We start from the raw sequence: 10,772 nt of genomic DNA on the forward strand, positions 1-10,772 counted from the left end.
TACTGTTATATTTGGCAAATATAGTATTCAAAGAGTAACTCTGGTGTGGGTTTTTTGGGATAGTTTTTGCAGCAATCACTGCGGCAAACAACTTGTAACTTGAGTGTGAAAAATTCCAATACAATAAGTATTTGGAACTGATTGTTGTCTTACAAATCATTCAGAGTCTAGTCCCCTATTAGTGCTGGATGGCAGAACTAAGTAATCCCCATTATCATGAATAGTGGTTAAACACACAAATCCCTCCCCTCCAGAGCCTCAAAGGGTTGAAATTCATTTAAAGGAATTGCTTTTGCCATCAGGTTGTGCTTTTTTCTTCACTGCTGCTGACCTATGAAAGATGAGGTGGAATAACCTAATACTGATGGTATAAAGAAGACAAGGGGGTCTGATGCTGCTTCTATGTTAGTCAATAGAATGTGAAGTTGTAAGACAGTGATTGTCACTGGAAGTTATTAGACCACTCAAAATCATTTAATTCTTCGGAATCAAAATGGATAACGCTCTCTGGATTATTATTATTATTTAAAAAAAACTTTTCTCCCCATTGAGAAATACTCCAAGCGGAAAGCCGGGGAGTTGTTTGTCCTCTTCTTGATATTACTGCTGCTCAAGTAGTTTTTATAAGTTGCAGACTTCAGATGCTACACTTCAAAGAATCCCAGATGGAACTCTGCCTTGCTGCATGCCAAGAAAAGGAAGTTTTACTTTAGTCCACAATGGATTGATTGGCCTAGTGCAAAAGGTCACCAAACACTACACATGCCTGCTTGGGGCCAAAGCTTAGCAGTGAAATCCTGCCAAGCAGGATTAAGAGATCTATTCTCTCTTCAGTATGCATGCATAACTCTCCTTAGCATCAAGCATGCATGTTAAGAGAAGAATAGACCCCTAAGTGTTCAACAGGATCTTGCAATGTGTCAGATAGTTTGTTTGACACAAGGAAATTCTAGTGAAGAGTGTGTGTGTGTTTTTTTTAAAAAAGGTCCCTAGAAAAGAAAACAAGAAGAAAAAGATGAAAGAACAAATACTTTTTTCAGTTCAAATGGCCTAACAACAACAACAACTCCTCTGGGCAGTTTCCAGCACATATAAAAACATAATAAAACATTAAAAACTTCCTGATACTGTACATAAAATAATAGGAAAGTCATGCATCCTTCCTGAAAACAGCTTCCATGTGGCTTCGTAATGCTTTTTATAGTGGGCAAGGCCCACTGGGTTTGTGAATCACTGGCTTTATACGATTCCTTTATTCTCCCCAAGTTCCTGTATGTATACAGTATGAGTTAAAATGCATTCCAAGCTCTCTCAGGGTAAAGGGGTTGGGGTTGGGGTTGGGTTGGAAGGGATATAGGGGCTTCTCAATTGGCTTCTGCCATGGGGTTGGGTCTCTTGCTGGCAGCACCAAGCGAGAAATCTAGAATTTGAGTTATGCCAGGCTTGAGCTGAAATAGAGAAAGTTAAGAAAGAACTGTCCCCCACCTTCTTCCCTGACCGACACAAGTCAGCAGAGTTTGACTTACGTTCTTCCACAGCCCCACTTTAAGATTGCTGTGCCTGATTCACAGCTCTCATGCCCAGATGCAAAGAATTGCTTGCACTGTCCTAGAGAAATTTGACACAGTTTTTCTGAATTGCTGACCTTCGTGTCATAACACAAACTATTTTGGATTTGGACTGTACTTCTCACCTTGTGTCAGAATGGGCATATTTGCTATACTTCTCAAGGGCAACATACTCATAGGCGTTGTAGTATGCTAGAGTCCATTTTTGCCAAGTTGCAATGTATGGCAGTGGTGTCTACAGTGGTACCTCAGGTTACAGACACTTCAGGGTACATATGCTTCAGGTTACAGATTCCGCTAACCCAGAAATAGTACCTCAGGTTAAGAACTTTGCTTCAGGATGAGAACAGAAATTGCGCAGCGGCAGCGCAGTGACAGCAGGATGCCCCATTAGCTAAAGTGGTGCTTCAGGTTAAGAACAGTTTCAGGTTAAGAATGGACCTCCGGAACAAATTAAATTCTTAACCTGAGGTACCACTGTATTTGGATTAAGGGTTAAATTTCAAGTTCACATGATCAAACATATTTTGAGAATTTGGGCTGAAGGAGCCTGAGCAGAGTTTGGCAGGAGCTTCAAGCCAACTTGCAGTCCCACCAAATTTTATTGTGTCTTTCCAAAAGAGCTGAAAGTGGGCAGAGTAAGACTAGAGTAAAGCATGAGTAGCATTTTAATTTGGGCACATTAGTGAAGCTTTAACGTATGTGAAACTCTGCACAGTTCCACAGAGCTCTGGTTTTTAATATGCCAGTGTCCTTGAGTGAATCAACTCAGAATTGGGAAGGGCAGTATTTCATATATAAAAAATTCAGAATAACAGGCACTTGTAAAATGCCAGTGTGAAGAAACATGCATTGCCTTGATGGAGAAACACGATGTCTCACAATTTTATTCCAAATTTATCTCCACACCCACATTTCCACTAAAATGTGTATATTCCCCAAGAACAGCATATTATGAGTCATATATATGTGCAGGGTGCAATCCTAAAGTTGGAGGCTGGGGTGGAGATGGACAAAAACAGTTTAATAACACATCCAACACTGATGGTCTGTGCCAACAGGGTGGAGGTGAAGGCAGAATACTGCCCTGTATTCCTCCATCCATTTACAGCAGGGGTCAGCAAACTTTTTCAGCAGGGGGCCGGTCCACTGTCCCTCAGACCTTGTGGGGGGCCGGACTATATTTTTTGGGAAATGAACGAATTTCTATGCCCCACAAATAACCCAGAGATGCATTTTAAATAAAAGGACACATTCTACTCATGTAAAAACACGCTGGTTCCCGGACTGTCCGTGGGCTGGATTTAGAAGGCAATTGGGCCAGATCCGGCCCCCAGGCCTTAGTTTGCCTACCCATGATTTACAGGCTTTTAAAACCAGCTATTCAAATTGTTTCCCCTTTCAATGGAAACAACAAACAATAAAAGCTTTTTTTGTATAGGCAACATAGACCTCAATTGCATGTAATGCTAAGCCATTGTTTCTCATTTTGTTCATGGGCTTGTTTTCCCTTCCTCTTCTCCCCTACTACAATCTCCGCTGGTTTGGATAAAACAGCAAATGGTGAGTAATAGAAAATGTAAGTGGCTGCTTCGTATCTCCCCCACATGGCTGTGCTGGATCAGAATAGAGAAGCGGAGTGAATGACCCCAAGACAGCACTAAACTATGGTTTAGTGATATGTCTAAATGCAGCCATAGAATCCCCAAGAGCCAAGCCTATGGGGAGGTAGTATAGTTTTTAGCAGGTGGTCCACTTGTTTCTGGATGTGGGTAGATAATTTTATTTTATTTTATTTTAAAAAACCTTCCCTTTCTGCACATTAAATAATACTTGAAAGACCTTATGCATTTTTTTTAAAAAAAAAAATACTGGCAAATACAAGTTAGATTCTGTAATAGATAGATAGATCGACATTCCTCAGAATGTCATGCCACAAGTCCTGCTTGTTCGAAATTTATGAAGACTACTTGAATACTCAAACACTGAAAATGTGAGAGCTTTTAACATGACTAAAATGGAATAGTCGCAGATTAGAGTAAGAGTTGTCCTACAATTTTAGCTGCAACGAGACCACGTTTGATTGATTTTATTTTTACCCTCATTAATCCTCATTCATAGCATTCCACAAATCTATCATTTTTACTGCTGCTGCATTGTTTACTTTTTACAGACATACATTTCTGAAATAAAAACGATACATACATTTTTTTAAAAAAGCAACATAATTTGCTTTTGTGACTGAATCCCATTTTAAATAGTATTTATTTGGGTATCACTAACCATAGCTTGATGAGGACTACTATGTATTTGCTATTCTTGTGAGTTTGAAAGTATTTCTCTTCTTCTTCATACATGCTAAACTTAGTTGTGGTGGGGAACTGGTGTCAGTGTATCAACCCATCCCCCCCCCCCAAAAAAAAACCCCCAGAGAGGAAATAACTTTGAAGTGTATTTATAAAAAAATATTTACAGTACTATTCAAAAGCCAATCACAAAGCATGATAAAATCAAATAAAGCAGAAGAAAAGTATAACCAATAATTCAAATGCAAAAGAAGCATTTCAGAAGCAACTTTTATTAATTAATGTATTAGAAAATTTGAGTGTTGTACAGAATAAAATAAAAATAATATAAATAATATAAATAGATCATAAGAGTTTTTCAGGTGCTATCATAAAATCATACAATAATAATAATAATATACAATTCATCATATTATAAAATATTTGTGATGTAAAATGGACAATAACATAGTAATACAACCATCATATTATAATATTGGCAATAATACAATAATACAGTCTTCACAGTAATTGACTGTATTCACAAACCAACCCTGGTGGCCCTAAAATGTTTGGAAGCACAGGTAGGTTTTCAGAATGTGCTGGTTAAAAGCAAAACCAGCAATCAACTATAGGAAAGCTCTCTCTTTCAAGCTAATATTTAATGAAAATATTGAGAGAAGTGCAAGATCTTGTAAGGTGGGCATGACAGGGCAGGAAGTTCCAAAGAATTAGTTCACCTACTGAGAAGGTCTTGCTCCCCACCAATCCTGCCTGTGAGAACATCTGCTTAGGAAGCAAACTGCCGTTGCCCAAGTTGAGCAAAGTTCTGAGCATGTACATCAGGCTGCCGTTCAGCTGTGATGGGAAATATCATCAGGGACAATAACAACAATCAGACACGTATCTATGAAAAAGCTGTGACTTCTAGAAGTTTTCTAATTGGGAAAGCATGCCATCATCCTTCAGTCATTTTTAATTTTTGTTCTTTTAGTCTTGTTCATGTTTTAAATTATCGTCCCTTTTTTTCTTTAAAGGCTAAGATGGTTTACCTATCACTGCTGCAAACCCCACATTCTCACCAAAAAATAAAGTGACGAACTGTGGCATTGTTCCAATGGGTAATGCCACAGCTGCCACATCATGCTCTGGATTGGTAAGAATTTCATATTTTAATGTGGTAGAACCTACACTTTGGAACTCCTTTTCTAATGACATCAAGAAGAAACCTTTGCTGTACACTTTTTAGAAACTCCTGAAAAACGCTTTGTTTAGGCAAACCTATCCAGACTTGCCTAATGTTGGTGTGCGTTTTAAGCTGGTTTTTAGCTCATCGATGATTTAAATTATTTTCTGGAATTATTGTTTTGAACCATTTTCACTGACAATTTCATTGGGTGAGGTTTTCTTTTTCCAAACTGCTTTGAGGTTTTATATTTTCAATCAAGTGGTTCCGTACGTTTTGTGAAATAATAATAAATAAACTTTTGATAGAAATCAGTTTTAGTTCTGTGTGTCAGGGGGTCTCTGTGTGCGGGACCGTGGCACTACAATTCTAACCACATCTACTGGGAATTAGACTTATTTGGGTGTGAGACCCATCAGCTTAGTTTGGTATGGTATGGCACCAATGTGGTAAAATGCAATCGGGAGTAACAAATGTTCTTATACCAAGAGTTTGAGAGTTAGGCGATGGACTGTCCTCTCTATCAAGTGAGGCCTAAACAAAAACATTTTTAGGAGGCACCCAAAAGAGTACAGTGAAGCTGCTTTACTGACATCAATAGGCAGGGAGTTCCATAGTGCTGTCACCCTAAAAGATCGTAGAATTGTAGAGTTGGAAGAGAGTCATCACCAATTTCTTACCAATGTGGAATGAGTATTACGTGGCATGTGTAACAGTACCAATTCCACAGATCAAAGCAGTTGAGTAGGCATATATGGTGGTAAGGTAAATTGGTCCCATGCTGCTGAGAGCTTTATATATTAATAGGAACACCTTGAACTGGGTGCAGGACCAAATATAGACAACCCACTCCCAAATAGGTTGGGAGGGCCTTCTGGTGGTTCCCTTATTGCGAGAAGTGAGGCTACAGGGAACCAGACAGAGGGCCTTCTCGGTAGTGGCGCTCGCCCTGTGGAACGCCCTCCCATCAGATGTCAAAGTGATAAACAACTACCTGACATTCAGAAGACATCTTAAGGCAGCCCTGTTCAGGGAAGTTTTTAAATTTAACGCTGTACTGTTTTTAACACTTTATTGGGAGCCGCCCAGAGTGGCTGGGGAAACTCAGCCAGATGGGCGGGGTATAAATAATAAATTATTATTATTATTATTATTATTATTATTATTATTATTATTATTATTATTATTATTATATCAGTGCTGATCTCTGAGCAGAGCTGTTCTATGCTGATAGGGTCTTTACTCTTGCCTCAGCATTATGCACTAACTGTTTCTTCCAGATCAAGTGGAAGGGAAGCCCCACATAGAGCACATTGCAGTAATCTAGTCCTGAGGTAACCAATGCATGAAATACTGTGGCCAAGCTTTCCAAGTCCAGAAATGGCTGTAGCTGTTGTACCACGTGGTAAAATTGCAGACAAAGACCATGACCCTCAAAATACTTATTCTCAAATAGTATTGGTGGCTTCTACTCAAAACTTTAAGCAAACCTCACCTTTGCTATATGGCTCCAGCTACTGCTTGATTATTTTAAATGTGCAAAAATAGCATTAAAGATCATCCCTCCTGCAATAGCTCTTAACAAAGGGAGCCTAGCTGGAAAGTCACTACCCTATTACTCACCCCCTAGGGTCTATGGAGTCAGTATGCAGTACTTACCCATGGAATTCTGTCACAAAGTGCCACGCTCCTTCTTGTCTTATCCCTTGACACGTCCTGCCACCTTTTCCCAAACTGCATAACACAGTGATTCAGAATGCAAAGGAAGTTGGGGGGGTTCTTCATGTACGTGGGGGGAAAGTAACAACAACATAGGCCCTGAAACAAGTGATGAGAAATATCTGGAGAAATCCAGAACGATCATAATTGCAGCTGAAGAAGTCCCCTGCTTTTTCTTTCCTTTTCTCCTCTCTCTCTCTCCCCCTCTCTCTCCCTCTCTCTCTCTCTCTCTGTTTCTCACGCAAAGCAAACATTTGGTGCTTGAGTTACTGAACATCTTTGAAGGGCCCATGAAGTGTGAGAATTTCTGAAGGGAATCTTTCCATCCAAGTGACTGAGAACATTCCAACTGTGGGGGGTGTCCTAGCCCTTCTTCGTTCACCACCTGTTTCTTGGGATTATTTTTGTTTGTTTGGGCTTTTTTGAACAAAAAGTAAAAACTGCGCAAAAATACAACTTTATCGGAGGCTTCAATTTTGGTAACAAATCTTGCCGACCTTTCCCAGTCCTTGCAGAGTGAAGATTGTAGGTTTCTGGGCTACAGTGTTCCATCCTTTTCTCTAATTTTCAAATTAAGCAATAACAACACCTAATTATTCCTATTAATTATACTTTCCTCACTCTCTACTGACTCTGATAATTATTTTTGTTTTTTTAAAATAACTATCCTTGCACTTATGTCATAAAATTTTCTGCCTTTTTCCCTTTTATAATATTTGTATTCAAGACAAACAACAGGAGGTTGAAATCAGGCCATTTAAAAGAAACATCTGCTGACATTTATTCATATGCTACATGTTCCACTTTCATCATTGAATGTAATGATAAACACACATTCCAGTCAATAATGGCAGTTCCCAGCCAAGCTTTACAAATGGTCTCTTTAACACCTAAATTGACAGCTCGGGAGAATTTCAGATAGAAGCTAAATATGGTACTTTTGGACACTCTTTGCCTAAGTCTAGAATGACTGGGAAGCATTAATGAGAATGTGCATTGTATACTGGCAGTAACTTGACATGCATGGGTAAAATGTTCCAGAATTTACTGTTTTATAAAGTGGGGTGGGGGGCAGAAAAAAAAAATTGCACTCCAATACAGTATTTGGGAGCAGGAGAGGGGGAATAGAGTGCAGTATTCTGATTAAGGAAACATATGGTAGTCTCTTTAAGCACAAAATCTCTGTATATATTAAAGTAAAAACCCGACATCTTATTTAAATTTCCAAAACAAATGTTGCTCTTGGATAAAGTCACATTACTTTTCATTGGTTCCTTAAATCGTAATATACTATTGTTGTTATGTAAGCACTAGGGTAACAAAGAAAAACAATTTCTTACCTGTATCAGGGCTTGGTATCTCTTTCCTATGGAATATATAGCTAGATAGTGCACTATTTTAAAATGAATATCTCTTGCAGTATGCATAAGATTTAACCATATCCTAGTATGACCTCTTTAAAGTGTGTCCCCCCTCCCCGATACTGCAAACAATGATTTATCTGATTTTTAATATATATCCTTTTACATTTTAGTATAGGTTGCTTAACCTTCTTATAACTGAATTTTAAAATAATTTCAAGTCATGCAGAAAAATCACCAAACTCCTTCATGCTTGAATAATTTTTCCTTTAAAAATTCTGGTGAAGTTCAAAACAGGTCATTCACTACATAACGAGTTTAAAAAAAACACAAAAAACCCTGCCCCTGCATGTTTAAAAATAATGAATATAAAAAAAGTAATTTTAGGATCACGAAGTTATTTTGCACCGCATAACAAAAATTGTCAGCTGAGGAAGACATATTACAGACCTGAAGCCCTTGGATTTAGAAAATTACTGAAATAATTAATGCTGAAGTTATTACTTGAAATGAATTTTAAATGGATGATAAATAGCAACACAAGAGTTTCATTTTCTAATATTTTTATCTTTCTTGAGAATCTCTTTGCTAATGAACAAGAAGCTATCGATCATGATAATGATTATGGACGTACTATGACATACTTGATAAATAACATAAATACCAATTAGAGTCCTTTTACACATATTAAAGTTGTTAAAAAATTATCTTCAAGTTCCTTGCAAATCAGAATGGTCAACATGTATTCAGAGATAGACTAGAAGTTCTACAAGAGAGTGACACTTGCAGCCCCACAAACCTGCAGCCAAAATAATGGAACTTACTTTGAGGTGAATATGTATAGGGTAGGAGATGGCTTAGGAATGCAGCATTGGTGACCAAATCCTCAATCCAGATGAATATTATTTAAATAGGTGTTTCTGAATTTAAGATGATTTATTGTACTGTTCAAATCAATTATATTTAATCCTGCCACTCAGATTTGAAAGTAAGAGAATGTGAACTGAAGACTGAAATCCCTTCAGTTCAGGCATGTTGGGTGTTTATTTTCCGTGTTAAAGTGAAGTGCAGCATCTAGAAGTTTTTCCTTCCTACTGGACCACAAAATTAGAAAATTCCATATGAGACAGCAGCAGAAATGTTATCCTATGCTTGGAAAGAGAAGTAACATACAATGGAGGCAAGCACGCCATTGGGGGAATAACTTTTTAAATGCTAGAAATCTACTTTTAACTAGCCTATACAGGCTTTTTTGTATATTAAATTTCAAGCACAATATGCACCTTGACTGAATGTGTAAGGGAGATGTCAAAACTGTAGTGCTGCCCATATCCTCTGTCATTCACCATTGCTTCTGAACACAGCCTCCAGACACAAACCATACAGGCACTTAAAAAAAAATTATGGTCAACATGTGGAGTTTGAACCTGGGCCAGTGGGTGCAATCCAGATTCATCTATAGCCATGCTTAGTCACCATGCAAATGATGTCTAAACAGAATATACTGCTTCCAAATTGCAGCGGTCTGGCAAAAGTTCATGTGATTCTCAGAATGTGCTGAATGAGCCACGTTCTAACTCCTGGAAGGATGAGCAAGATCCTAGACATAGGAGAACGGAAAGGTGGCAAACACCTGCTATGCGTGTTCTGGTAGCCTTTAAACATGTTTTGTGAGGTGTTGAGGTCTGGATGCATTATGCAAAAAGACACTGGACTGTCTACAGTGATGGCTTTGTGCAAGTATTTCTGTTTCCTCAGGACGAGACACCTGATTTCACCAATCTCCCTGGCCTTCTACAACTCTTTGTGAAATATGCCCTTCTCTTGCAGAAGGTCCCCCAACCCTCAAGTTGAGCTTTTGCATCCCCCTGTTGAGGTCCTCAAGCAGTTGTCTCTATTGACAATCACAATTCAAGGTCTTTTCACCTATAGAGGGCAAGGATACTCACTGTCCCCAATAACGTATGGCGTAGCTGCCATTGCATTTCATGCTAATCAGAACAGCCCAGGCATGCAGGGTGCTTATACAGATCATAAAATGAGAATCGTTAGTAAACCGCTTTACAACTTTTAGTAAACTGCTTTACAACAGTATAAATACATGATGTCCTTTGGAGAGCCTGGGTTTGCTGCCATCTGCAGAGGAGGCATCCGATTCTAGGAAACCGTAGTCCACCCTCATGTTCAGGCTCCTGATCAGTTGCTGCCATCTGCTGAGCTGCCCACAGCTCTCCCCAGCTTCTGCTAAAGCTCCCTGCTCCACCAGAAGGTCAAGGGGAGGAGCTGGCATGCCATTTCCCCCTGCTGAAGTGGCTGAAGTTGAGGTACCAACCCCAGTTCCTACCATAGAGCACTTTACTGTAATGTGTTTGGAAGATTACCAGCACATGGGTCAAACTGGATAGAATATTCCTGTTGAGGAATGACAGTAGCTGGCAAAACAACGAGCTAGTAAAGGGTCTCCTGGTCACAGAGCCAATTTGTGCGTCCAGTGTTACAGTCATAGATCTAAGAGCATCCTCATGGATGGTTAGAGTATCTTGTGTGTCATAAGTCACAGCAAGGGTAAATATGGTATGTGTATAGTGTATATGCAGATGTCAATATTGCCAAGGCTCCTTATTTAAAACAATTTCCCTTCATCTATGTCTCC

At 38.9% G+C, this 10,772-nt stretch overlaps 1 long non-coding RNA gene across 1 annotated transcript; it reads right to left on the minus strand.

The window, feature by feature from the left end:
- Positions 1 to 4,130: 4,130 nt before the first annotated feature.
- LOC309345755 lies at positions 4,131 to 6,948 on the minus strand. Its single transcript, XR_014158364.1, has 2 exons — positions 6,699 to 6,948; positions 4,131 to 4,711 (listed from the first exon to the last, which is right to left on the minus strand). It is a non-coding gene; the product is annotated as an uncharacterized lncRNA (long non-coding RNA).
- Between the last annotated feature and the right edge of the window lie 3,824 nt (positions 6,949 to 10,772).

Source organism: Podarcis erhardii (assembly GCF_964252035.2).
Source record: "Podarcis erhardii genome assembly, chromosome: 1".
In the NCBI taxonomy this organism is placed as follows: domain Eukaryota; kingdom Metazoa; phylum Chordata; class Lepidosauria; order Squamata; family Lacertidae; genus Podarcis; species Podarcis erhardii.